Source organism: Phyllobates terribilis, unplaced genomic scaffold, assembly GCF_046119375.1.
Source record: "Phyllobates terribilis strain yellow unplaced genomic scaffold, ASM4611937v1 Scaffold_2932__1_contigs__length_98514, whole genome shotgun sequence".
In the NCBI taxonomy this organism is placed as follows: Eukaryota; Metazoa; Chordata; class Amphibia; order Anura; family Dendrobatidae; genus Phyllobates; species Phyllobates terribilis.
In genome coordinates, this window is record NW_027365686.1 from 65,097 (window position 1) to 91,266 (window position 26,170).

The 26,170-nt window shown below is 45.1% G+C and overlaps 20 non-coding genes across 20 annotated transcripts; all 20 read right to left on the minus strand.

Annotated features, from left to right (window-relative positions):
• Positions 1-497: 497 nt before the first annotated feature.
• LOC141247366 (U2 spliceosomal RNA) lies at positions 498-688 on the minus strand. The gene has a single exon (XR_012310835.1). It is a non-coding gene; the product is annotated as a U2 spliceosomal RNA (small nuclear RNA).
• A 1,118-nt stretch (positions 689-1,806) lies between these two features.
• LOC141247288 (U2 spliceosomal RNA) lies at positions 1,807-1,997 on the minus strand. The gene has a single exon (XR_012310761.1). It is a non-coding gene; the product is annotated as a U2 spliceosomal RNA (small nuclear RNA).
• A 1,118-nt stretch (positions 1,998-3,115) lies between these two features.
• On the minus strand, positions 3,116-3,306 carry LOC141247289 (U2 spliceosomal RNA). Its single transcript, XR_012310762.1, has one exon. It is a non-coding gene; the product is annotated as a U2 spliceosomal RNA (small nuclear RNA).
• Positions 3,307-4,424: 1,118 nt separating this feature from the next.
• On the minus strand, positions 4,425-4,615 carry LOC141247291 (U2 spliceosomal RNA). Its single transcript, XR_012310763.1, has one exon. It is a non-coding gene; the product is annotated as a U2 spliceosomal RNA (small nuclear RNA).
• A 1,118-nt stretch (positions 4,616-5,733) lies between these two features.
• On the minus strand, positions 5,734-5,924 carry LOC141247292 (U2 spliceosomal RNA). The gene has a single exon (XR_012310764.1). It is a non-coding gene; the product is annotated as a U2 spliceosomal RNA (small nuclear RNA).
• Positions 5,925-7,042: 1,118 nt separating this feature from the next.
• LOC141247293 (U2 spliceosomal RNA) lies at positions 7,043-7,233 on the minus strand. The gene has a single exon (XR_012310765.1). It is a non-coding gene; the product is annotated as a U2 spliceosomal RNA (small nuclear RNA).
• Positions 7,234-8,350: 1,117 nt separating this feature from the next.
• LOC141247295 (U2 spliceosomal RNA) lies at positions 8,351-8,541 on the minus strand. The gene has a single exon (XR_012310767.1). It is a non-coding gene; the product is annotated as a U2 spliceosomal RNA (small nuclear RNA).
• Positions 8,542-9,659: 1,118 nt separating this feature from the next.
• On the minus strand, positions 9,660-9,850 carry LOC141247296 (U2 spliceosomal RNA). Its single transcript, XR_012310768.1, has one exon. It is a non-coding gene; the product is annotated as a U2 spliceosomal RNA (small nuclear RNA).
• A 1,118-nt stretch (positions 9,851-10,968) lies between these two features.
• LOC141247297 (U2 spliceosomal RNA) lies at positions 10,969-11,159 on the minus strand. Its single transcript, XR_012310769.1, has one exon. It is a non-coding gene; the product is annotated as a U2 spliceosomal RNA (small nuclear RNA).
• Positions 11,160-12,277: 1,118 nt separating this feature from the next.
• Positions 12,278-12,468, minus strand: LOC141247298 (U2 spliceosomal RNA). Its single transcript, XR_012310770.1, has one exon. It is a non-coding gene; the product is annotated as a U2 spliceosomal RNA (small nuclear RNA).
• Positions 12,469-13,586: 1,118 nt separating this feature from the next.
• On the minus strand, positions 13,587-13,777 carry LOC141247299 (U2 spliceosomal RNA). The gene has a single exon (XR_012310771.1). It is a non-coding gene; the product is annotated as a U2 spliceosomal RNA (small nuclear RNA).
• Positions 13,778-14,895: 1,118 nt separating this feature from the next.
• On the minus strand, positions 14,896-15,086 carry LOC141247300 (U2 spliceosomal RNA). Its single transcript, XR_012310772.1, has one exon. It is a non-coding gene; the product is annotated as a U2 spliceosomal RNA (small nuclear RNA).
• A 1,118-nt stretch (positions 15,087-16,204) lies between these two features.
• Positions 16,205-16,395, minus strand: LOC141247301 (U2 spliceosomal RNA). The gene has a single exon (XR_012310773.1). It is a non-coding gene; the product is annotated as a U2 spliceosomal RNA (small nuclear RNA).
• A 1,117-nt stretch (positions 16,396-17,512) lies between these two features.
• On the minus strand, positions 17,513-17,703 carry LOC141247302 (U2 spliceosomal RNA). The gene has a single exon (XR_012310774.1). It is a non-coding gene; the product is annotated as a U2 spliceosomal RNA (small nuclear RNA).
• Positions 17,704-18,821: 1,118 nt separating this feature from the next.
• LOC141247303 (U2 spliceosomal RNA) lies at positions 18,822-19,012 on the minus strand. Its single transcript, XR_012310775.1, has one exon. It is a non-coding gene; the product is annotated as a U2 spliceosomal RNA (small nuclear RNA).
• A 1,118-nt stretch (positions 19,013-20,130) lies between these two features.
• Positions 20,131-20,321, minus strand: LOC141247304 (U2 spliceosomal RNA). Its single transcript, XR_012310776.1, has one exon. It is a non-coding gene; the product is annotated as a U2 spliceosomal RNA (small nuclear RNA).
• A 1,118-nt stretch (positions 20,322-21,439) lies between these two features.
• On the minus strand, positions 21,440-21,630 carry LOC141247307 (U2 spliceosomal RNA). The gene has a single exon (XR_012310778.1). It is a non-coding gene; the product is annotated as a U2 spliceosomal RNA (small nuclear RNA).
• A 1,118-nt stretch (positions 21,631-22,748) lies between these two features.
• On the minus strand, positions 22,749-22,939 carry LOC141247308 (U2 spliceosomal RNA). Its single transcript, XR_012310779.1, has one exon. It is a non-coding gene; the product is annotated as a U2 spliceosomal RNA (small nuclear RNA).
• A 1,118-nt stretch (positions 22,940-24,057) lies between these two features.
• On the minus strand, positions 24,058-24,248 carry LOC141247309 (U2 spliceosomal RNA). Its single transcript, XR_012310780.1, has one exon. It is a non-coding gene; the product is annotated as a U2 spliceosomal RNA (small nuclear RNA).
• A 1,118-nt stretch (positions 24,249-25,366) lies between these two features.
• On the minus strand, positions 25,367-25,557 carry LOC141247310 (U2 spliceosomal RNA). Its single transcript, XR_012310781.1, has one exon. It is a non-coding gene; the product is annotated as a U2 spliceosomal RNA (small nuclear RNA).
• Positions 25,558-26,170: the final 613 nt, after the last annotated feature.

Genomic DNA, 26,170 nt, shown 5'->3' on the forward strand with positions numbered 1-26,170 from the left:
AGACAACGTTTCAGAAAAGGCATTGTAGCAAACCAAAAAAGAAATTTTAAGCGCAGCAGTGTAACCAGCGCACATACCTGTTAGCTCGGGTGAGTTTAAAAGGCTGCTGTTGATAACAAGGGCATTTGCTAAATAGATGGTGTGTGTGCAACAATATACTGAAAGGTCAATTATATTGTGCAGCTTATCTCACCACCTGTAGTTATTTAGGTGAAAGCTCCAAAATGCTTGCCTAATATGTCTGTTTATCCAAAAGGAAGTAGAAAGGGAGAGCTAGAAAGATAGCATTGCATCACATTACATGGCAATGCAATGCACAGTTGCTGAAGTTGAACCAAAATGAGCTTGTAATCTGGCTTCTGCAACTTTGAACATGAAAAATCCAATGAGGAGAAGAAAAGCAGAGCCAAAGAGTCCATCCCAAAATCCGACAAACAAGCAAAATGAACAAAAAACATTGAATTCAATTCTTTCTGATTTTAGAAACTGCATTAAAGAAGGGGTGCACCGGTCCTGGAGATACTGCAATACCAGGTCAATGCGTGGAGTGGACAGAGCAAGCTCTTTTTCCATCTCCCTGTTCTAAAAATCCATTTAATATATGGTCCCCAGATAGGGGACGTATCAGATATTAAACTGATAAGAACAGATACTACACTTGATCTTAGCCAAAAGGCCGAGAAGCGATAACCAGAATTGGTTTCAAACTACGGAGCCACCCAAGGATCCTAAAAAGTCCATTTGTGGAGATGAGCTCCTGGACTCCCGTTAAGAAGACATGTTGTCAACCTCTAGATCCCTTACATGCCTGCACTTTTCGGCTTGCTGCTGCTGCAATCCACGCGTTTTAGATCTGCATAACTCCACCTCTTTAAACACAGCACCTTCACCCCCTGCTGTTCCCACCCGCCTCAACACCGTTGGAAGGGAGGAGAACCAATTAAGGCGGGGGGTGGGGTGGAACGAGCAGCTGTCTACCCTTAGCAGGAGGGCTCCTGATTACATACCTCTCCTGCTGCTGCTGCTGCTGCTGGCTGTCCAGCAGCAGACTGAAGGTGGCTGCTGCTGTGCACAGGTATATAAAGGCTCAGAGCCTATTATGACACGCGCAGCCAGCGTTCCATTGCCACATTCCATCTACTGCAGGCAGGATACCTGGCTGGCTGAATGTCGCTGAGAAGCTCACAGAGACCGCCATAAGCAACAGTTTAACAGAATGCCACAGACTAATCAACCAAACTTTTTGGGTTGGGTTCTCTTTTATAGTCTGCAGGCATTAAATGAAAGAAGTCAGTGTTCCAGCAGAAGGAGACAACGTTTCAGAAAAGGCATTGTAGCAAACCAAAAAAGAAATTTTAAGCGCAGCAGTGTAACCAGCGCACATACCTGTTAGCTCGGGTGAGTTTAAAAGGCTGCTGTTGATAACAAGGGCATTTGCTAAATAGATGGTGTGTGTGCAACAATATACTGAAAGGTCAATTATATTGTGCAGCTTATCTCACCACCTGTAGTTATTTAGGTGAAAGCTCCAAAATGCTTGCCTAATATGTCTGTTTATCCAAAAGGAAGTAGAAAGGGAGAGCTAGAAAGATAGCATTGCATCACATTACATGGCAATGCAATGCACAGTTGCTGAAGTTGAACCAAAATGAGCTTGTAATCTGGCTTCTGCAACTTTGAACATGAAAAATCCAATGAGGAGAAGAAAAGCAGAGCCAAAGAGTCCATCCCAAAATCCGACAAACAAGCAAAATGAACAAAAAACATTGAATTCAATTCTTTCTGATTTTAGAAACTGCATTAAAGAAGGGGTGCACCGGTCCTGGAGATACTGCAATACCAGGTCAATGCGTGGAGTGGACAGAGCAAGCTCTTTTTCCATCTCCCTGTTCTAAAAATCCATTTAATATATGGTCCCCAGATAGGGGACGTATCAGATATTAAACTGATAAGAACAGATACTACACTTGATCTTAGCCAAAAGGCCGAGAAGCGATAACCAGAATTGGTTTCAAACTACGGAGCCACCCAAGGATCCTAAAAAGTCCATTTGTGGAGATGAGCTCCTGGACTCCCGTTAAGAAGACATGTTGTCAACCTCTAGATCCCTTACATGCCTGCACTTTTCGGCTTGCTGCTGCTGCAATCCACGCGTTTTAGATCTGCATAACTCCACCTCTTTAAACACAGCACCTTCACCCCCTGCTGTTCCCACCCGCCTCAACACCGTTGGAAGGGAGGAGAACCAATTAAGGCGGGGGGTGGGGTGGAACGAGCAGCTGTCTACCCTTAGCAGGAGGGCTCCTGATTACATACCTCTCCTGCTGCTGCTGCTGCTGCTGGCTGTCCAGCAGCAGACTGAAGGTGGCTGCTGCTGTGCACAGGTATATAAAGGCTCAGAGCCTATTATGACACGCGCAGCCAGCGTTCCATTGCCACATTCCATCTACTGCAGGCAGGATACCTGGCTGGCTGAATGTCGCTGAGAAGCTCACAGAGACCGCCATAAGCAACAGTTTAACAGAATGCCACAGACTAATCAACCAAACTTTTTGGGTTGGGTTCTCTTTTATAGTCTGCAGGCATTAAATGAAAGAAGTCAGTGTTCCAGCAGAAGGAGACAACGTTTCAGAAAAGGCATTGTAGCAAACCAAAAAAGAAATTTTAAGCGCAGCAGTGTAACCAGCGCACATACCTGTTAGCTCGGGTGAGTTTAAAAGGCTGCTGTTGATAACAAGGGCATTTGCTAAATAGATGGTGTGTGTGCAACAATATACTGAAAGGTCAATTATATTGTGCAGCTTATCTCACCACCTGTAGTTATTTAGGTGAAAGCTCCAAAATGCTTGCCTAATATGTCTGTTTATCCAAAAGGAAGTAGAAAGGGAGAGCTAGAAAGATAGCATTGCATCACATTACATGGCAATGCAATGCACAGTTGCTGAAGTTGAACCAAAATGAGCTTGTAATCTGGCTTCTGCAACTTTGAACATGAAAAATCCAATGAGGAGAAGAAAAGCAGAGCCAAAGAGTCCATCCCAAAATCCGACAAACAAGCAAAATGAACAAAAAACATTGAATTCAATTCTTTCTGATTTTAGAAACTGCATTAAAGAAGGGGTGCACCGGTCCTGGAGATACTGCAATACCAGGTCAATGCGTGGAGTGGACAGAGCAAGCTCTTTTTCCATCTCCCTGTTCTAAAAATCCATTTAATATATGGTCCCCAGATAGGGGACGTATCAGATATTAAACTGATAAGAACAGATACTACACTTGATCTTAGCCAAAAGGCCGAGAAGCGATAACCAGAATTGGTTTCAAACTACGGAGCCACCCAAGGATCCTAAAAAGTCCATTTGTGGAGATGAGCTCCTGGACTCCCGTTAAGAAGACATGTTGTCAACCTCTAGATCCCTTACATGCCTGCACTTTTCGGCTTGCTGCTGCTGCAATCCACGCGTTTTAGATCTGCATAACTCCACCTCTTTAAACACAGCACCTTCACCCCCTGCTGTTCCCACCCGCCTCAACACCGTTGGAAGGGAGGAGAACCAATTAAGGCGGGGGGTGGGGTGGAACGAGCAGCTGTCTACCCTTAGCAGGAGGGCTCCTGATTACATACCTCTCCTGCTGCTGCTGCTGCTGCTGGCTGTCCAGCAGCAGACTGAAGGTGGCTGCTGCTGTGCACAGGTATATAAAGGCTCAGAGCCTATTATGACACGCGCAGCCAGCGTTCCATTGCCACATTCCATCTACTGCAGGCAGGATACCTGGCTGGCTGAATGTCGCTGAGAAGCTCACAGAGACCGCCATAAGCAACAGTTTAACAGAATGCCACAGACTAATCAACCAAACTTTTTGGGTTGGGTTCTCTTTTATAGTCTGCAGGCATTAAATGAAAGAAGTCAGTGTTCCAGCAGAAGGAGACAACGTTTCAGAAAAGGCATTGTAGCAAACCAAAAAAGAAATTTTAAGCGCAGCAGTGTAACCAGCGCACATACCTGTTAGCTCGGGTGAGTTTAAAAGGCTGCTGTTGATAACAAGGGCATTTGCTAAATAGATGGTGTGTGTGCAACAATATACTGAAAGGTCAATTATATTGTGCAGCTTATCTCACCACCTGTAGTTATTTAGGTGAAAGCTCCAAAATGCTTGCCTAATATGTCTGTTTATCCAAAAGGAAGTAGAAAGGGAGAGCTAGAAAGATAGCATTGCATCACATTACATGGCAATGCAATGCACAGTTGCTGAAGTTGAACCAAAATGAGCTTGTAATCTGGCTTCTGCAACTTTGAACATGAAAAATCCAATGAGGAGAAGAAAAGCAGAGCCAAAGAGTCCATCCCAAAATCCGACAAACAAGCAAAATGAACAAAAAACATTGAATTCAATTCTTTCTGATTTTAGAAACTGCATTAAAGAAGGGGTGCACCGGTCCTGGAGATACTGCAATACCAGGTCAATGCGTGGAGTGGACAGAGCAAGCTCTTTTTCCATCTCCCTGTTCTAAAAATCCATTTAATATATGGTCCCCAGATAGGGGACGTATCAGATATTAAACTGATAAGAACAGATACTACACTTGATCTTAGCCAAAAGGCCGAGAAGCGATAACCAGAATTGGTTTCAAACTACGGAGCCACCCAAGGATCCTAAAAAGTCCATTTGTGGAGATGAGCTCCTGGACTCCCGTTAAGAAGACATGTTGTCAACCTCTAGATCCCTTACATGCCTGCACTTTTCGGCTTGCTGCTGCTGCAATCCACGCGTTTTAGATCTGCATAACTCCACCTCTTTAAACACAGCACCTTCACCCCCTGCTGTTCCCACCCGCCTCAACACCGTTGGAAGGGAGGAGAACCAATTAAGGCGGGGGGTGGGGTGGAACGAGCAGCTGTCTACCCTTAGCAGGAGGGCTCCTGATTACATACCTCTCCTGCTGCTGCTGCTGCTGCTGGCTGTCCAGCAGCAGACTGAAGGTGGCTGCTGCTGTGCACAGGTATATAAAGGCTCAGAGCCTATTATGACACGCGCAGCCAGCGTTCCATTGCCACATTCCATCTACTGCAGGCAGGATACCTGGCTGGCTGAATGTCGCTGAGAAGCTCACAGAGACCGCCATAAGCAACAGTTTAACAGAATGCCACAGACTAATCAACCAAACTTTTTGGGTTGGGTTCTCTTTTATAGTCTGCAGGCATTAAATGAAAGAAGTCAGTGTTCCAGCAGAAGGAGACAACGTTTCAGAAAAGGCATTGTAGCAAACCAAAAAAGAAATTTTAAGCGCAGCAGTGTAACCAGCGCACATACCTGTTAGCTCGGGTGAGTTTAAAAGGCTGCTGTTGATAACAAGGGCATTTGCTAAATAGATGGTGTGTGTGCAACAATATACTGAAAGGTCAATTATATTGTGCAGCTTATCTCACCACCTGTAGTTATTTAGGTGAAAGCTCCAAAATGCTTGCCTAATATGTCTGTTTATCCAAAAGGAAGTAGAAAGGGAGAGCTAGAAAGATAGCATTGCATCACATTACATGGCAATGCAATGCACAGTTGCTGAAGTTGAACCAAAATGAGCTTGTAATCTGGCTTCTGCAACTTTGAACATGAAAAATCCAATGAGGAGAAGAAAAGCAGAGCCAAAGAGTCCATCCCAAAATCCGACAAACAAGCAAAATGAACAAAAAACATTGAATTCAATTCTTTCTGATTTTAGAAACTGCATTAAAGAAGGGGTGCACCGGTCCTGGAGATACTGCAATACCAGGTCAATGCGTGGAGTGGACAGAGCAAGCTCTTTTTCCATCTCCCTGTTCTAAAAATCCATTTAATATATGGTCCCCAGATAGGGGACGTATCAGATATTAAACTGATAAGAACAGATACTACACTTGATCTTAGCCAAAAGGCCGAGAAGCGATAACCAGAATTGGTTTCAAACTACGGAGCCACCCAAGGATCCTAAAAAGTCCATTTGTGGAGATGAGCTCCTGGACTCCCGTTAAGAAGACATGTTGTCAACCTCTAGATCCCTTACATGCCTGCACTTTTCGGCTTGCTGCTGCTGCAATCCACGCGTTTTAGATCTGCATAACTCCACCTCTTTAAACACAGCACCTTCACCCCCTGCTGTTCCCACCCGCCTCAACACCGTTGGAAGGGAGGAGAACCAATTAAGGCGGGGGGTGGGGTGGAACGAGCAGCTGTCTACCCTTAGCAGGAGGGCTCCTGATTACATACCTCTCCTGCTGCTGCTGCTGCTGCTGGCTGTCCAGCAGCAGACTGAAGGTGGCTGCTGCTGTGCACAGGTATATAAAGGCTCAGAGCCTATTATGACACGCGCAGCCAGCGTTCCATTGCCACATTCCATCTACTGCAGGCAGGATACCTGGCTGGCTGAATGTCGCTGAGAAGCTCACAGAGACCGCCATAAGCAACAGTTTAACAGAATGCCACAGACTAATCAACCAAACTTTTTGGGTTGGGTTCTCTTTTATAGTCTGCAGGCATTAAATGAAAGAAGTCAGTGTTCCAGCAGAAGGAGACAACGTTTCAGAAAAGGCATTGTAGCAAACCAAAAAAGAAATTTTAAGCGCAGCAGTGTAACCAGCGCACATACCTGTTAGCTCGGGTGAGTTTAAAAGGCTGCTGTTGATAACAAGGGCATTTGCTAAATAGATGGTGTGTGTGCAACAATATACTGAAAGGTCAATTATATTGTGCAGCTTATCTCACCACCTGTAGTTATTTAGGTGAAAGCTCCAAAATGCTTGCCTAATATGTCTGTTTATCCAAAAGGAAGTAGAAAGGGAGAGCTAGAAAGATAGCATTGCATCACATTACATGGCAATGCAATGCACAGTTGCTGAAGTTGAACCAAAATGAGCTTGTAATCTGGCTTCTGCAACTTTGAACATGAAAAATCCAATGAGGAGAAGAAAAGCAGAGCCAAAGAGTCCATCCCAAAATCCGACAAACAAGCAAAATGAACAAAAAACATTGAATTCAATTCTTTCTGATTTTAGAAACTGCATTAAAGAAGGGGTGCACCGGTCCTGGAGATACTGCAATACCAGGTCAATGCGTGGAGTGGACAGAGCAAGCTCTTTTTCCATCTCCCTGTTCTAAAAATCCATTTAATATATGGTCCCCAGATAGGGGACGTATCAGATATTAAACTGATAAGAACAGATACTACACTTGATCTTAGCCAAAAGGCCGAGAAGCGATAACCAGAATTGGTTTCAAACTACGGAGCCACCCAAGGATCCTAAAAAGTCCATTTGTGGAGATGAGCTCCTGGACTCCCGTTAAGAAGACATGTTGTCAACCTCTAGATCCCTTACATGCCTGCACTTTTCGGCTTGCTGCTGCTGCAATCCACGCGTTTTAGATCTGCATAACTCCACCTCTTTAAACACAGCACCTTCACCCCCTGCTGTTCCCACCCGCCTCAACACCGTTGGAAGGGAGGAGAACCAATTAAGGCGGGGGGTGGGGTGGAACGAGCAGCTGTCTACCCTTAGCAGGAGGGCTCCTGATTACATACCTCTCCTGCTGCTGCTGCTGCTGCTGGCTGTCCAGCAGCAGACTGAAGGTGGCTGCTGCTGTGCACAGGTATATAAAGGCTCAGAGCCTATTATGACACGCGCAGCCAGCGTTCCATTGCCACATTCCATCTACTGCAGGCAGGATACCTGGCTGGCTGAATGTCGCTGAGAAGCTCACAGAGACCGCCATAAGCAACAGTTTAACAGAATGCCACAGACTAATCAACCAAACTTTTTGGGTTGGGTTCTCTTTTATAGTCTGCAGGCATTAAATGAAAGAAGTCAGTGTTCCAGCAGAAGGAGACAACGTTTCAGAAAAGGCATTGTAGCAAACCAAAAAAGAAATTTTAAGGCAGCAGTGTAACCAGCGCACATACCTGTTAGCTCGGGTGAGTTTAAAAGGCTGCTGTTGATAACAAGGGCATTTGCTAAATAGATGGTGTGTGTGCAACAATATACTGAAAGGTCAATTATATTGTGCAGCTTATCTCACCACCTGTAGTTATTTAGGTGAAAGCTCCAAAATGCTTGCCTAATATGTCTGTTTATCCAAAAGGAAGTAGAAAGGGAGAGCTAGAAAGATAGCATTGCATCACATTACATGGCAATGCAATGCACAGTTGCTGAAGTTGAACCAAAATGAGCTTGTAATCTGGCTTCTGCAACTTTGAACATGAAAAATCCAATGAGGAGAAGAAAAGCAGAGCCAAAGAGTCCATCCCAAAATCCGACAAACAAGCAAAATGAACAAAAAACATTGAATTCAATTCTTTCTGATTTTAGAAACTGCATTAAAGAAGGGGTGCACCGGTCCTGGAGATACTGCAATACCAGGTCAATGCGTGGAGTGGACAGAGCAAGCTCTTTTTCCATCTCCCTGTTCTAAAAATCCATTTAATATATGGTCCCCAGATAGGGGACGTATCAGATATTAAACTGATAAGAACAGATACTACACTTGATCTTAGCCAAAAGGCCGAGAAGCGATAACCAGAATTGGTTTCAAACTACGGAGCCACCCAAGGATCCTAAAAAGTCCATTTGTGGAGATGAGCTCCTGGACTCCCGTTAAGAAGACATGTTGTCAACCTCTAGATCCCTTACATGCCTGCACTTTTCGGCTTGCTGCTGCTGCAATCCACGCGTTTTAGATCTGCATAACTCCACCTCTTTAAACACAGCACCTTCACCCCCTGCTGTTCCCACCCGCCTCAACACCGTTGGAAGGGAGGAGAACCAATTAAGGCGGGGGGTGGGGTGGAACGAGCAGCTGTCTACCCTTAGCAGGAGGGCTCCTGATTACATACCTCTCCTGCTGCTGCTGCTGCTGCTGGCTGTCCAGCAGCAGACTGAAGGTGGCTGCTGCTGTGCACAGGTATATAAAGGCTCAGAGCCTATTATGACACGCGCAGCCAGCGTTCCATTGCCACATTCCATCTACTGCAGGCAGGATACCTGGCTGGCTGAATGTCGCTGAGAAGCTCACAGAGACCGCCATAAGCAACAGTTTAACAGAATGCCACAGACTAATCAACCAAACTTTTTGGGTTGGGTTCTCTTTTATAGTCTGCAGGCATTAAATGAAAGAAGTCAGTGTTCCAGCAGAAGGAGACAACGTTTCAGAAAAGGCATTGTAGCAAACCAAAAAAGAAATTTTAAGCGCAGCAGTGTAACCAGCGCACATACCTGTTAGCTCGGGTGAGTTTAAAAGGCTGCTGTTGATAACAAGGGCATTTGCTAAATAGATGGTGTGTGTGCAACAATATACTGAAAGGTCAATTATATTGTGCAGCTTATCTCACCACCTGTAGTTATTTAGGTGAAAGCTCCAAAATGCTTGCCTAATATGTCTGTTTATCCAAAAGGAAGTAGAAAGGGAGAGCTAGAAAGATAGCATTGCATCACATTACATGGCAATGCAATGCACAGTTGCTGAAGTTGAACCAAAATGAGCTTGTAATCTGGCTTCTGCAACTTTGAACATGAAAAATCCAATGAGGAGAAGAAAAGCAGAGCCAAAGAGTCCATCCCAAAATCCGACAAACAAGCAAAATGAACAAAAAACATTGAATTCAATTCTTTCTGATTTTAGAAACTGCATTAAAGAAGGGGTGCACCGGTCCTGGAGATACTGCAATACCAGGTCAATGCGTGGAGTGGACAGAGCAAGCTCTTTTTCCATCTCCCTGTTCTAAAAATCCATTTAATATATGGTCCCCAGATAGGGGACGTATCAGATATTAAACTGATAAGAACAGATACTACACTTGATCTTAGCCAAAAGGCCGAGAAGCGATAACCAGAATTGGTTTCAAACTACGGAGCCACCCAAGGATCCTAAAAAGTCCATTTGTGGAGATGAGCTCCTGGACTCCCGTTAAGAAGACATGTTGTCAACCTCTAGATCCCTTACATGCCTGCACTTTTCGGCTTGCTGCTGCTGCAATCCACGCGTTTTAGATCTGCATAACTCCACCTCTTTAAACACAGCACCTTCACCCCCTGCTGTTCCCACCCGCCTCAACACCGTTGGAAGGGAGGAGAACCAATTAAGGCGGGGGGTGGGGTGGAACGAGCAGCTGTCTACCCTTAGCAGGAGGGCTCCTGATTACATACCTCTCCTGCTGCTGCTGCTGCTGCTGGCTGTCCAGCAGCAGACTGAAGGTGGCTGCTGCTGTGCACAGGTATATAAAGGCTCAGAGCCTATTATGACACGCGCAGCCAGCGTTCCATTGCCACATTCCATCTACTGCAGGCAGGATACCTGGCTGGCTGAATGTCGCTGAGAAGCTCACAGAGACCGCCATAAGCAACAGTTTAACAGAATGCCACAGACTAATCAACCAAACTTTTTGGGTTGGGTTCTCTTTTATAGTCTGCAGGCATTAAATGAAAGAAGTCAGTGTTCCAGCAGAAGGAGACAACGTTTCAGAAAAGGCATTGTAGCAAACCAAAAAAGAAATTTTAAGCGCAGCAGTGTAACCAGCGCACATACCTGTTAGCTCGGGTGAGTTTAAAAGGCTGCTGTTGATAACAAGGGCATTTGCTAAATAGATGGTGTGTGTGCAACAATATACTGAAAGGTCAATTATATTGTGCAGCTTATCTCACCACCTGTAGTTATTTAGGTGAAAGCTCCAAAATGCTTGCCTAATATGTCTGTTTATCCAAAAGGAAGTAGAAAGGGAGAGCTAGAAAGATAGCATTGCATCACATTACATGGCAATGCAATGCACAGTTGCTGAAGTTGAACCAAAATGAGCTTGTAATCTGGCTTCTGCAACTTTGAACATGAAAAATCCAATGAGGAGAAGAAAAGCAGAGCCAAAGAGTCCATCCCAAAATCCGACAAACAAGCAAAATGAACAAAAAACATTGAATTCAATTCTTTCTGATTTTAGAAACTGCATTAAAGAAGGGGTGCACCGGTCCTGGAGATACTGCAATACCAGGTCAATGCGTGGAGTGGACAGAGCAAGCTCTTTTTCCATCTCCCTGTTCTAAAAATCCATTTAATATATGGTCCCCAGATAGGGGACGTATCAGATATTAAACTGATAAGAACAGATACTACACTTGATCTTAGCCAAAAGGCCGAGAAGCGATAACCAGAATTGGTTTCAAACTACGGAGCCACCCAAGGATCCTAAAAAGTCCATTTGTGGAGATGAGCTCCTGGACTCCCGTTAAGAAGACATGTTGTCAACCTCTAGATCCCTTACATGCCTGCACTTTTCGGCTTGCTGCTGCTGCAATCCACGCGTTTTAGATCTGCATAACTCCACCTCTTTAAACACAGCACCTTCACCCCCTGCTGTTCCCACCCGCCTCAACACCGTTGGAAGGGAGGAGAACCAATTAAGGCGGGGGGTGGGGTGGAACGAGCAGCTGTCTACCCTTAGCAGGAGGGCTCCTGATTACATACCTCTCCTGCTGCTGCTGCTGCTGCTGGCTGTCCAGCAGCAGACTGAAGGTGGCTGCTGCTGTGCACAGGTATATAAAGGCTCAGAGCCTATTATGACACGCGCAGCCAGCGTTCCATTGCCACATTCCATCTACTGCAGGCAGGATACCTGGCTGGCTGAATGTCGCTGAGAAGCTCACAGAGACCGCCATAAGCAACAGTTTAACAGAATGCCACAGACTAATCAACCAAACTTTTTGGGTTGGGTTCTCTTTTATAGTCTGCAGGCATTAAATGAAAGAAGTCAGTGTTCCAGCAGAAGGAGACAACGTTTCAGAAAAGGCATTGTAGCAAACCAAAAAAGAAATTTTAAGCGCAGCAGTGTAACCAGCGCACATACCTGTTAGCTCGGGTGAGTTTAAAAGGCTGCTGTTGATAACAAGGGCATTTGCTAAATAGATGGTGTGTGTGCAACAATATACTGAAAGGTCAATTATATTGTGCAGCTTATCTCACCACCTGTAGTTATTTAGGTGAAAGCTCCAAAATGCTTGCCTAATATGTCTGTTTATCCAAAAGGAAGTAGAAAGGGAGAGCTAGAAAGATAGCATTGCATCACATTACATGGCAATGCAATGCACAGTTGCTGAAGTTGAACCAAAATGAGCTTGTAATCTGGCTTCTGCAACTTTGAACATGAAAAATCCAATGAGGAGAAGAAAAGCAGAGCCAAAGAGTCCATCCCAAAATCCGACAAACAAGCAAAATGAACAAAAAACATTGAATTCAATTCTTTCTGATTTTAGAAACTGCATTAAAGAAGGGGTGCACCGGTCCTGGAGATACTGCAATACCAGGTCAATGCGTGGAGTGGACAGAGCAAGCTCTTTTTCCATCTCCCTGTTCTAAAAATCCATTTAATATATGGTCCCCAGATAGGGGACGTATCAGATATTAAACTGATAAGAACAGATACTACACTTGATCTTAGCCAAAAGGCCGAGAAGCGATAACCAGAATTGGTTTCAAACTACGGAGCCACCCAAGGATCCTAAAAAGTCCATTTGTGGAGATGAGCTCCTGGACTCCCGTTAAGAAGACATGTTGTCAACCTCTAGATCCCTTACATGCCTGCACTTTTCGGCTTGCTGCTGCTGCAATCCACGCGTTTTAGATCTGCATAACTCCACCTCTTTAAACACAGCACCTTCACCCCCTGCTGTTCCCACCCGCCTCAACACCGTTGGAAGGGAGGAGAACCAATTAAGGCGGGGGGTGGGGTGGAACGAGCAGCTGTCTACCCTTAGCAGGAGGGCTCCTGATTACATACCTCTCCTGCTGCTGCTGCTGCTGCTGGCTGTCCAGCAGCAGACTGAAGGTGGCTGCTGCTGTGCACAGGTATATAAAGGCTCAGAGCCTATTATGACACGCGCAGCCAGCGTTCCATTGCCACATTCCATCTACTGCAGGCAGGATACCTGGCTGGCTGAATGTCGCTGAGAAGCTCACAGAGACCGCCATAAGCAACAGTTTAACAGAATGCCACAGACTAATCAACCAAACTTTTTGGGTTGGGTTCTCTTTTATAGTCTGCAGGCATTAAATGAAAGAAGTCAGTGTTCCAGCAGAAGGAGACAACGTTTCAGAAAAGGCATTGTAGCAAACCAAAAAAGAAATTTTAAGCGCAGCAGTGTAACCAGCGCACATACCTGTTAGCTCGGGTGAGTTTAAAAGGCTGCTGTTGATAACAAGGGCATTTGCTAAATAGATGGTGTGTGTGCAACAATATACTGAAAGGTCAATTATATTGTGCAGCTTATCTCACCACCTGTAGTTATTTAGGTGAAAGCTCCAAAATGCTTGCCTAATATGTCTGTTTATCCAAAAGGAAGTAGAAAGGGAGAGCTAGAAAGATAGCATTGCATCACATTACATGGCAATGCAATGCACAGTTGCTGAAGTTGAACCAAAATGAGCTTGTAATCTGGCTTCTGCAACTTTGAACATGAAAAATCCAATGAGGAGAAGAAAAGCAGAGCCAAAGAGTCCATCCCAAAATCCGACAAACAAGCAAAATGAACAAAAAACATTGAATTCAATTCTTTCTGATTTTAGAAACTGCATTAAAGAAGGGGTGCACCGGTCCTGGAGATACTGCAATACCAGGTCAATGCGTGGAGTGGACAGAGCAAGCTCTTTTTCCATCTCCCTGTTCTAAAAATCCATTTAATATATGGTCCCCAGATAGGGGACGTATCAGATATTAAACTGATAAGAACAGATACTACACTTGATCTTAGCCAAAAGGCCGAGAAGCGATAACCAGAATTGGTTTCAAACTACGGAGCCACCCAAGGATCCTAAAAAGTCCATTTGTGGAGATGAGCTCCTGGACTCCCGTTAAGAAGACATGTTGTCAACCTCTAGATCCCTTACATGCCTGCACTTTTCGGCTTGCTGCTGCTGCAATCCACGCGTTTTAGATCTGCATAACTCCACCTCTTTAAACACAGCACCTTCACCCCCTGCTGTTCCCACCCGCCTCAACACCGTTGGAAGGGAGGAGAACCAATTAAGGCGGGGGGTGGGGTGGAACGAGCAGCTGTCTACCCTTAGCAGGAGGGCTCCTGATTACATACCTCTCCTGCTGCTGCTGCTGCTGCTGGCTGTCCAGCAGCAGACTGAAGGTGGCTGCTGCTGTGCACAGGTATATAAAGGCTCAGAGCCTATTATGACACGCGCAGCCAGCGTTCCATTGCCACATTCCATCTACTGCAGGCAGGATACCTGGCTGGCTGAATGTCGCTGAGAAGCTCACAGAGACCGCCATAAGCAACAGTTTAACAGAATGCCACAGACTAATCAACCAAACTTTTTGGGTTGGGTTCTCTTTTATAGTCTGCAGGCATTAAATGAAAGAAGTCAGTGTTCCAGCAGAAGGAGACAACGTTTCAGAAAAGGCATTGTAGCAAACCAAAAAAGAAATTTTAAGCGCAGCAGTGTAACCAGCGCACATACCTGTTAGCTCGGGTGAGTTTAAAAGGCTGCTGTTGATAACAAGGGCATTTGCTAAATAGATGGTGTGTGTGCAACAATATACTGAAAGGTCAATTATATTGTGCAGCTTATCTCACCACCTGTAGTTATTTAGGTGAAAGCTCCAAAATGCTTGCCTAATATGTCTGTTTATCCAAAAGGAAGTAGAAAGGGAGAGCTAGAAAGATAGCATTGCATCACATTACATGGCAATGCAATGCACAGTTGCTGAAGTTGAACCAAAATGAGCTTGTAATCTGGCTTCTGCAACTTTGAACATGAAAAATCCAATGAGGAGAAGAAAAGCAGAGCCAAAGAGTCCATCCCAAAATCCGACAAACAAGCAAAATGAACAAAAAACATTGAATTCAATTCTTTCTGATTTTAGAAACTGCATTAAAGAAGGGGTGCACCGGTCCTGGAGATACTGCAATACCAGGTCAATGCGTGGAGTGGACAGAGCAAGCTCTTTTTCCATCTCCCTGTTCTAAAAATCCATTTAATATATGGTCCCCAGATAGGGGACGTATCAGATATTAAACTGATAAGAACAGATACTACACTTGATCTTAGCCAAAAGGCCGAGAAGCGATAACCAGAATTGGTTTCAAACTACGGAGCCACCCAAGGATCCTAAAAAGTCCATTTGTGGAGATGAGCTCCTGGACTCCCGTTAAGAAGACATGTTGTCAACCTCTAGATCCCTTACATGCCTGCACTTTTCGGCTTGCTGCTGCTGCAATCCACGCGTTTTAGATCTGCATAACTCCACCTCTTTAAACACAGCACCTTCACCCCCTGCTGTTCCCACCCGCCTCAACACCGTTGGAAGGGAGGAGAACCAATTAAGGCGGGGGGTGGGGTGGAACGAGCAGCTGTCTACCCTTAGCAGGAGGGCTCCTGATTACATACCTCTCCTGCTGCTGCTGCTGCTGCTGGCTGTCCAGCAGCAGACTGAAGGTGGCTGCTGCTGTGCACAGGTATATAAAGGCTCAGAGCCTATTATGACACGCGCAGCCAGCGTTCCATTGCCACATTCCATCTACTGCAGGCAGGATACCTGGCTGGCTGAATGTCGCTGAGAAGCTCACAGAGACCGCCATAAGCAACAGTTTAACAGAATGCCACAGACTAATCAACCAAACTTTTTGGGTTGGGTTCTCTTTTATAGTCTGCAGGCATTAAATGAAAGAAGTCAGTGTTCCAGCAGAAGGAGACAACGTTTCAGAAAAGGCATTGTAGCAAACCAAAAAAGAAATTTTAAGCGCAGCAGTGTAACCAGCGCACATACCTGTTAGCTCGGGTGAGTTTAAAAGGCTGCTGTTGATAACAAGGGCATTTGCTAAATAGATGGTGTGTGTGCAACAATATACTGAAAGGTCAATTATATTGTGCAGCTTATCTCACCACCTGTAGTTATTTAGGTGAAAGCTCCAAAATGCTTGCCTAATATGTCTGTTTATCCAAAAGGAAGTAGAAAGGGAGAGCTAGAAAGATAGCATTGCATCACATTACATGGCAATGCAATGCACAGTTGCTGAAGTTGAACCAAAATGAGCTTGTAATCTGGCTTCTGCAACTTTGAACATGAAAAATCCAATGAGGAGAAGAAAAGCAGAGCCAAAGAGTCCATCCCAAAATCCGACAAACAAGCAAAATGAACAAAAAACATTGAATTCAATTCTTTCTGATTTTAGAAACTGCATTAAAGAAGGGGTGCACCGGTCCTGGAGATACTGCAATACCAGGTCAATGCGTGGAGTGGACAGAGCAAGCTCTTTTTCCATCTCCCTGTTCTAAAAATCCATTTAATATATGGTCCCCAGATAGGGGACGTATCAGATATTAAACTGATAAGAACAGATACTACACTTGATCTTAGCCAAAAGGCCGAGAAGCGATAACCAGAATTGGTTTCAAACTACGGAGCCACCCAAGGATCCTAAAAAGTCCATTTGTGGAGATGAGCTCCTGGACTCCCGTTAAGAAGACATGTTGTCAACCTCTAGATCCCTTACATGCCTGCACTTTTCGGCTTGCTGCTGCTGCAATCCACGCGTTTTAGATCTGCATAACTCCACCTCTTTAAACACAGCACCTTCACCCCCTGCTGTTCCCACCCGCCTCAACACCGTTGGAAGGGAGGAGAACCAATTAAGGCGGGGGGTGGGGTGGAACGAGCAGCTGTCTACCCTTAGCAGGAGGGCTCCTGATTACTACCTCTCCTGCTGCTGCTGCTGCTGCTGGCTGTCCAGCAGCAGACTGAAGGTGGCTGCTGCTGTGCACAGGTATATAAAGGCTCAGAGCCTATTATGACACGCGCAGCCAGCGTTCCATTGCCACATTCCATCTACTGCAGGCAGGATACCTGGCTGGCTGAATGTCGCTGAGAAGCTCACAGAGACCGCCATAAGCAACAGTTTAACAGAATGCCACAGACTAATCAACCAAACTTTTTGGGTTGGGTTCTCTTTTATAGTCTGCAGGCATTAAATGAAAGAAGTCAGTGTTCCAGCAGAAGGAGACAACGTTTCAGAAAAGGCATTGTAGCAAACCAAAAAAGAAATTTTAAGCGCAGCAGTGTAACCAGCGCACATACCTGTTAGCTCGGGTGAGTTTAAAAGGCTGCTGTTGATAACAAGGGCATTTGCTAAATAGATGGTGTGTGTGCAACAATATACTGAAAGGTCAATTATATTGTGCAGCTTATCTCACCACCTGTAGTTATTTAGGTGAAAGCTCCAAAATGCTTGCCTAATATGTCTGTTTATCCAAAAGGAAGTAGAAAGGGAGAGCTAGAAAGATAGCATTGCATCACATTACATGGCAATGCAATGCACAGTTGCTGAAGTTGAACCAAAATGAGCTTGTAATCTGGCTTCTGCAACTTTGAACATGAAAAATCCAATGAGGAGAAGAAAAGCAGAGCCAAAGAGTCCATCCCAAAATCCGACAAACAAGCAAAATGAACAAAAAACATTGAATTCAATTCTTTCTGATTTTAGAAACTGCATTAAAGAAGGGGTGCACCGGTCCTGGAGATACTGCAATACCAGGTCAATGCGTGGAGTGGACAGAGCAAGCTCTTTTTCCATCTCCCTGTTCTAAAAATCCATTTAATATATGGTCCCCAGATAGGGGACGTATCAGATATTAAACTGATAAGAACAGATACTACACTTGATCTTAGCCAAAAGGCCGAGAAGCGATAACCAGAATTGGTTTCAAACTACGGAGCCACCCAAGGATCCTAAAAAGTCCATTTGTGGAGATGAGCTCCTGGACTCCCGTTAAGAAGACATGTTGTCAACCTCTAGATCCCTTACATGCCTGCACTTTTCGGCTTGCTGCTGCTGCAATCCACGCGTTTTAGATCTGCATAACTCCACCTCTTTAAACACAGCACCTTCACCCCCTGCTGTTCCCACCCGCCTCAACACCGTTGGAAGGGAGGAGAACCAATTAAGGCGGGGGGTGGGGTGGAACGAGCAGCTGTCTACCCTTAGCAGGAGGGCTCCTGATTACATACCTCTCCTGCTGCTGCTGCTGCTGCTGGCTGTCCAGCAGCAGACTGAAGGTGGCTGCTGCTGTGCACAGGTATATAAAGGCTCAGAGCCTATTATGACACGCGCAGCCAGCGTTCCATTGCCACATTCCATCTACTGCAGGCAGGATACCTGGCTGGCTGAATGTCGCTGAGAAGCTCACAGAGACCGCCATAAGCAACAGTTTAACAGAATGCCACAGACTAATCAACCAAACTTTTTGGGTTGGGTTCTCTTTTATAGTCTGCAGGCATTAAATGAAAGAAGTCAGTGTTCCAGCAGAAGGAGACAACGTTTCAGAAAAGGCATTGTAGCAAACCAAAAAAGAAATTTTAAGCGCAGCAGTGTAACCAGCGCACATACCTGTTAGCTCGGGTGAGTTTAAAAGGCTGCTGTTGATAACAAGGGCATTTGCTAAATAGATGGTGTGTGTGCAACAATATACTGAAAGGTCAATTATATTGTGCAGCTTATCTCACCACCTGTAGTTATTTAGGTGAAAGCTCCAAAATGCTTGCCTAATATGTCTGTTTATCCAAAAGGAAGTAGAAAGGGAGAGCTAGAAAGATAGCATTGCATCACATTACATGGCAATGCAATGCACAGTTGCTGAAGTTGAACCAAAATGAGCTTGTAATCTGGCTTCTGCAACTTTGAACATGAAAAATCCAATGAGGAGAAGAAAAGCAGAGCCAAAGAGTCCATCCCAAAATCCGACAAACAAGCAAAATGAACAAAAAACATTGAATTCAATTCTTTCTGATTTTAGAAACTGCATTAAAGAAGGGGTGCACCGGTCCTGGAGATACTGCAATACCAGGTCAATGCGTGGAGTGGACAGAGCAAGCTCTTTTTCCATCTCCCTGTTCTAAAAATCCATTTAATATATGGTCCCCAGATAGGGGACGTATCAGATATTAAACTGATAAGAACAGATACTACACTTGATCTTAGCCAAAAGGCCGAGAAGCGATAACCAGAATTGGTTTCAAACTACGGAGCCACCCAAGGATCCTAAAAAGTCCATTTGTGGAGATGAGCTCCTGGACTCCCGTTAAGAAGACATGTTGTCAACCTCTAGATCCCTTACATGCCTGCACTTTTCGGCTTGCTGCTGCTGCAATCCACGCGTTTTAGATCTGCATAACTCCACCTCTTTAAACACAGCACCTTCACCCCCTGCTGTTCCCACCCGCCTCAACACCGTTGGAAGGGAGGAGAACCAATTAAGGCGGGGGGTGGGGTGGAACGAGCAGCTGTCTACCCTTAGCAGGAGGGCTCCTGATTACATACCTCTCCTGCTGCTGCTGCTGCTGCTGGCTGTCCAGCAGCAGACTGAAGGTGGCTGCTGCTGTGCACAGGTATATAAAGGCTCAGAGCCTATTATGACACGCGCAGCCAGCGTTCCATTGCCACATTCCATCTACTGCAGGCAGGATACCTGGCTGGCTGAATGTCGCTGAGAAGCTCACAGAGACCGCCATAAGCAACAGTTTAACAGAATGCCACAGACTAATCAACCAAACTTTTTGGGTTGGGTTCTCTTTTATAGTCTGCAGGCATTAAATGAAAGAAGTCAGTGTTCCAGCAGAAGGAGACAACGTTTCAGAAAAGGCATTGTAGCAAACCAAAAAAGAAATTTTAAGCGCAGCAGTGTAACCAGCGCACATACCTGTTAGCTCGGGTGAGTTTAAAAGGCTGCTGTTGATAACAAGGGCATTTGCTAAATAGATGGTGTGTGTGCAACAATATACTGAAAGGTCAATTATATTGTGCAGCTTATCTCACCACCTGTAGTTATTTAGGTGAAAGCTCCAAAATGCTTGCCTAATATGTCTGTTTATCCAAAAGGAAGTAGAAAGGGAGAGCTAGAAAGATAGCATTGCATCACATTACATGGCAATGCAATGCACAGTTGCTGAAGTTGAACCAAAATGAGCTTGTAATCTGGCTTCTGCAACTTTGAACATGAAAAATCCAATGAGGAGAAGAAAAGCAGAGCCAAAGAGTCCATCCCAAAATCCGACAAACAAGCAAAATGAACAAAAAACATTGAATTCAATTCTTTCTGATTTTAGAAACTGCATTAAAGAAGGGGTGCACCGGTCCTGGAGATACTGCAATACCAGGTCAATGCGTGGAGTGGACAGAGCAAGCTCTTTTTCCATCTCCCTGTTCTAAAAATCCATTTAATATATGGTCCCCAGATAGGGGACGTATCAGATATTAAACTGATAAGAACAGATACTACACTTGATCTTAGCCAAAAGGCCGAGAAGCGATAACCAGAATTGGTTTCAAACTACGGAGCCACCCAAGGATCCTAAAAAGTCCATTTGTGGAGATGAGCTCCTGGACTCCCGTTAAGAAGACATGTTGTCAACCTCTAGATCCCTTACATGCCTGCACTTTTCGGCTTGCTGCTGCTGCAATCCACGCGTTTTAGATCTGCATAACTCCACCTCTTTAAACACAGCACCTTCACCCCCTGCTGTTCCCACCCGCCTCAACACCGTTGGAAGGGAGGAGAACCAATTAAGGCGGGGGGTGGGGTGGAACGAGCAGCTGTCTACCCTTAGCAGGAGGGCTCCTGATTACATACCTCTCCTGCTGCTGCTGCTGCTGCTGGCTGTCCAGCAGCAGACTGAAGGTGGCTGCTGCTGTGCACAGGTATATAAAGGCTCAGAGCCTATTATGACACGCGCAGCCAGCGTTCCATTGCCACATTCCATCTACTGCAGGCAGGATACCTGGCTGGCTGAATGTCGCTGAGAAGCTCACAGAGACCGCCATAAGCAACAGTTTAACAGAATGCCACAGACTAATCAACCAAACTTTTTGGGTTGGGTTCTCTTTTATAGTCTGCAGGCATTAAATGAAAGAAGTCAGTGTTCCAGCAGAAGGAGACAACGTTTCAGAAAAGGCATTGTAGCAAACCAAAAAAGAAATTTTAAGCGCAGCAGTGTAACCAGCGCACATACCTGTTAGCTCGGGTGAGTTTAAAAGGCTGCTGTTGATAACAAGGGCATTTGCTAAATAGATGGTGTGTGTGCAACAATATACTGAAAGGTCAATTATATTGTGCAGCTTATCTCACCACCTGTAGTTATTTAGGTGAAAGCTCCAAAATGCTTGCCTAATATGTCTGTTTATCCAAAAGGAAGTAGAAAGGGAGAGCTAGAAAGATAGCATTGCATCACATTACATGGCAATGCAATGCACAGTTGCTGAAGTTGAACCAAAATGAGCTTGTAATCTGGCTTCTGCAACTTTGAACATGAAAAATCCAATGAGGAGAAGAAAAGCAGAGCCAAAGAGTCCATCCCAAAATCCGACAAACAAGCAAAATGAACAAAAAACATTGAATTCAATTCTTTCTGATTTTAGAAACTGCATTAAAGAAGGGGTGCACCGGTCCTGGAGATACTGCAATACCAGGTCAATGCGTGGAGTGGACAGAGCAAGCTCTTTTTCCATCTCCCTGTTCTAAAAATCCATTTAATATATGGTCCCCAGATAGGGGACGTATCAGATATTAAACTGATAAGAACAGATACTACACTTGATCTTAGCCAAAAGGCCGAGAAGCGATAACCAGAATTGGTTTCAAACTACGGAGCCACCCAAGGATCCTAAAAAGTCCATTTGTGGAGATGAGCTCCTGGACTCCCGTTAAGAAGACATGTTGTCAACCTCTAGATCCCTTACATGCCTGCACTTTTCGGCTTGCTGCTGCTGCAATCCACGCGTTTTAGATCTGCATAACTCCACCTCTTTAAACACAGCACCTTCACCCCCTGCTGTTCCCACCCGCCTCAACACCGTTGGAAGGGAGGAGAACCAATTAAGGCGGGGGGTGGGGTGGAACGAGCAGCTGTCTACCCTTAGCAGGAGGGCTCCTGATTACATACCTCTCCTGCTGCTGCTGCTGCTGCTGGCTGTCCAGCAGCAGACTGAAGGTGGCTGCTGCTGTGCACAGGTATATAAAGGCTCAGAGCCTATTATGACACGCGCAGCCAGCGTTCCATTGCCACATTCCATCTACTGCAGGCAGGATACCTGGCTGGCTGAATGTCGCTGAGAAGCTCACAGAGACCGCCATAAGCAACAGTTTAACAGAATGCCACAGACTAATCAACCAAACTTTTTGGGTTGGGTTCTCTTTTATAGTCTGCAGGCATTAAATGAAAGAAGTCAGTGTTCCAGCAGAAGGAGACAACGTTTCAGAAAAGGCATTGTAGCAAACCAAAAAAGAAATTTTAAGCGCAGCAGTGTAACCAGCGCACATACCTGTTAGCTCGGGTGAGTTTAAAAGGCTGCTGTTGATAACAAGGGCATTTGCTAAATAGATGGTGTGTGTGCAACAATATACTGAAAGGTCAATTATATTGTGCAGCTTATCTCACCACCTGTAGTTATTTAGGTGAAAGCTCCAAAATGCTTGCCTAATATGTCTGTTTATCCAAAAGGAAGTAGAAAGGGAGAGCTAGAAAGATAGCATTGCATCACATTACATGGCAATGCAATGCACAGTTGCTGAAGTTGAACCAAAATGAGCTTGTAATCTGGCTTCTGCAACTTTGAACATGAAAAATCCAATGAGGAGAAGAAAAGCAGAGCCAAAGAGTCCATCCCAAAATCCGACAAACAAGCAAAATGAACAAAAAACATTGAATTCAATTCTTTCTGATTTTAGAAACTGCATTAAAGAAGGGGTGCACCGGTCCTGGAGATACTGCAATACCAGGTCAATGCGTGGAGTGGACAGAGCAAGCTCTTTTTCCATCTCCCTGTTCTAAAAATCCATTTAATATATGGTCCCCAGATAGGGGACGTATCAGATATTAAACTGATAAGAACAGATACTACACTTGATCTTAGCCAAAAGGCCGAGAAGCGATAACCAGAATTGGTTTCAAACTACGGAGCCACCCAAGGATCCTAAAAAGTCCATTTGTGGAGATGAGCTCCTGGACTCCCGTTAAGAAGACATGTTGTCAACCTCTAGATCCCTTACATGCCTGCACTTTTCGGCTTGCTGCTGCTGCAATCCACGCGTTTTAGATCTGCATAACTCCACCTCTTTAAACACAGCACCTTCACCCCCTGCTGTTCCCACCCGCCTCAACACCGTTGGAAGGGAGGAGAACCAATTAAGGCGGGGGGTGGGGTGGAACGAGCAGCTGTCTACCCTTAGCAGGAGGGCTCCTGATTACATACCTCTCCTGCTGCTGCTGCTGCTGCTGGCTGTCCAGCAGCAGACTGAAGGTGGCTGCTGCTGTGCACAGGTATATAAAGGCTCAGAGCCTATTATGACACGCGCAGCCAGCGTTCCATTGCCACATTCCATCTACTGCAGGCAGGATACCTGGCTGGCTGAATGTCGCTGAGAAGCTCACAGAGACCGCCATAAGCAACAGTTTAACAGAATGCCACAGACTAATCAACCAAACTTTTTGGGTTGGGTTCTCTTTTATAGTCTGCAGGCATTAAATGAAAGAAGTCAGTGTTCCAGCAGAAGGAGACAACGTTTCAGAAAAGGCATTGTAGCAAACCAAAAAAGAAATTTTAAGCGCAGCAGTGTAACCAGCGCACATACCTGTTAGCTCGGGTGAGTTTAAAAGGCTGCTGTTGATAACAAGGGCATTTGCTAAATAGATGGTGTGTGTGCAACAATATACTGAAAGGTCAATTATATTGTGCAGCTTATCTCACCACCTGTAGTTATTTAGGTGAAAGCTCCAAAATGCTTGCCTAATATGTCTGTTTATCCAAAAGGAAGTAGAAAGGGAGAGCTAGAAAGATAGCATTGCATCACATTACATGGCAATGCAATGCACAGTTGCTGAAGTTGAACCAAAATGAGCTTGTAATCTGGCTTCTGCAACTTTGAACATGAAAAATCCAATGAGGAGAAGAAAAGCAGAGCCAAAGAGTCCATCCCAAAATCCGACAAACAAGCAAAATGAACAAAAAACATTGAATTCAATTCTTTCTGATTTTAGAAACTGCATTAAAGAAGGGGTGCACCGGTCCTGGAGATACTGCAATACCAGGTCAATGCGTGGAGTGGACAGAGCAAGCTCTTTTTCCATCTCCCTGTTCTAAAAATCCATTTAATATATGGTCCCCAGATAGGGGACGTATCAGATATTAAACTGATAAGAACAGATACTACACTTGATCTTAGCCAAAAGGCCGAGAAGCGATAACCAGAATTGGTTTCAAACTACGGAGCCACCCAAGGATCCTAAAAAGTCCATTTGTGGAGATGAGCTCCTGGACTCCCGTTAAGAAGACATGTTGTCAACCTCTAGATCCCTTACATGCCTGCACTTTTCGGCTTGCTGCTGCTGCAATCCACGCGTTTTAGATCTGCATAACTCCACCTCTTTAAACACAGCACCTTCACCCCCTGCTGTTCCCACCCGCCTCAACACCGTTGGAAGGGAGGAGAACCAATTAAGGCGGGGGGTGGGGTGGAACGAGCAGCTGTCTACCCTTAGCAGGAGGGCTCCTGATTACATACCTCTCCTGCTGCTGCTGCTGCTGCTGGCTGTCCAGCAGCAGACTGAAGGTGGCTGCTGCTGTGCACAGGTATATAAAGGCTCAGAGCCTATTATGACACGCGCAGCCAGCGTTCCATTGCCACATTCCATCTACTGCAGGCAGGATACCTGGCTGGCTGAATGTCGCTGAGAAGCTCACAGAGACCGCCATAAGCAACAGTTTAACAGAATGCCACAGACTAATCAACCAAACTTTTTGGGTTGGGTTCTCTTTTATAGTCTGCAGGCATTAAATGAAAGAAGTCAGTGTTCCAGCAGAAGGAGACAACGTTTCAGAAAAGGCATTGTAGCAAACCAAAAAAGAAATTTTAAGCGCAGCAGTGTAACCAGCGCACATACCTGTTAGCTCGGGTGAGTTTAAAAGGCTGCTGTTGATAACAAGGGCATTTGCTAAATAGATGGTGTGTGTGCAACAATATACTGAAAGGTCAATTATATTGTGCAGCTTATCTCACCACCTGTAGTTATTTAGGTGAAAGCTCCAAAATGCTTGCCTAATATGTCTGTTTATCCAAAAGGAAGTAGAAAGGGAGAGCTAGAAAGATAGCATTGCATCACATTACATGGCAATGCAATGCACAGTTGCTGAAGTTGAACCAAAATGAGCTTGTAATCTGGCTTCTGCAACTTTGAACATGAAAAATCCAATGAGGAGAAGAAAAGCAGAGCCAAAGAGTCCATCCCAAAATCCGACAAACAAGCAAAATGAACAAAAAACATTGAATTCAATTCTTTCTGATTTTAGAAACTGCATTAAAGAAGGGGTGCACCGGTCCTGGAGATACTGCAATACCAGGTCAATGCGTGGAGTGGACAGAGCAAGCTCTTTTTCCATCTCCCTGTTCTAAAAATCCATTTAATATATGGTCCCCAGATAGGGGACGTATCAGATATTAAACTGATAAGAACAGATACTACACTTGATCTTAGCCAAAAGGCCGAGAAGCGATAACCAGAATTGGTTTCAAACTACGGAGCCACCCAAGGATCCTAAAAAGTCCATTTGTGGAGATGAGCTCCTGGACTCCCGTTAAGAAGACATGTTGTCAACCTCTAGATCCCTTACATGCCTGCACTTTTCGGCTTGCTGCTGCTGCAATCCACGCGTTTTAGATCTGCATAACTCCACCTCTTTAAACACAGCACCTTCACCCCCTGCTGTTCCCACCCGCCTCAACACCGTTGGAAGGGAGGAGAACCAATTAAGGCGGGGGGTGGGGTGGAACGAGCAGCTGTCTACCCTTAGCAGGAGGGCTCCTGATTACATACCTCTCCTGCTGCTGCTGCTGCTGCTGGCTGTCCAGCAGCAGACTGAAGGTGGCTGCTGCTGTGCACAGGTATATAAAGGCTCAGAGCCTATTATGACACGCGCAGCCAGCGTTCCATTGCCACATTCCATCTACTGCAGGCAGGATACCTGGCTGGCTGAATGTCGCTGAGAAGCTCACAGAGACCGCCATAAGCAACAGTTTAACAGAATGCCACAGACTAATCAACCAAACTTTTTGGGTTGGGTTCTCTTTTATAGTCTGCAGGCATTAAATGAAAGAAGTCAGTGTTCCA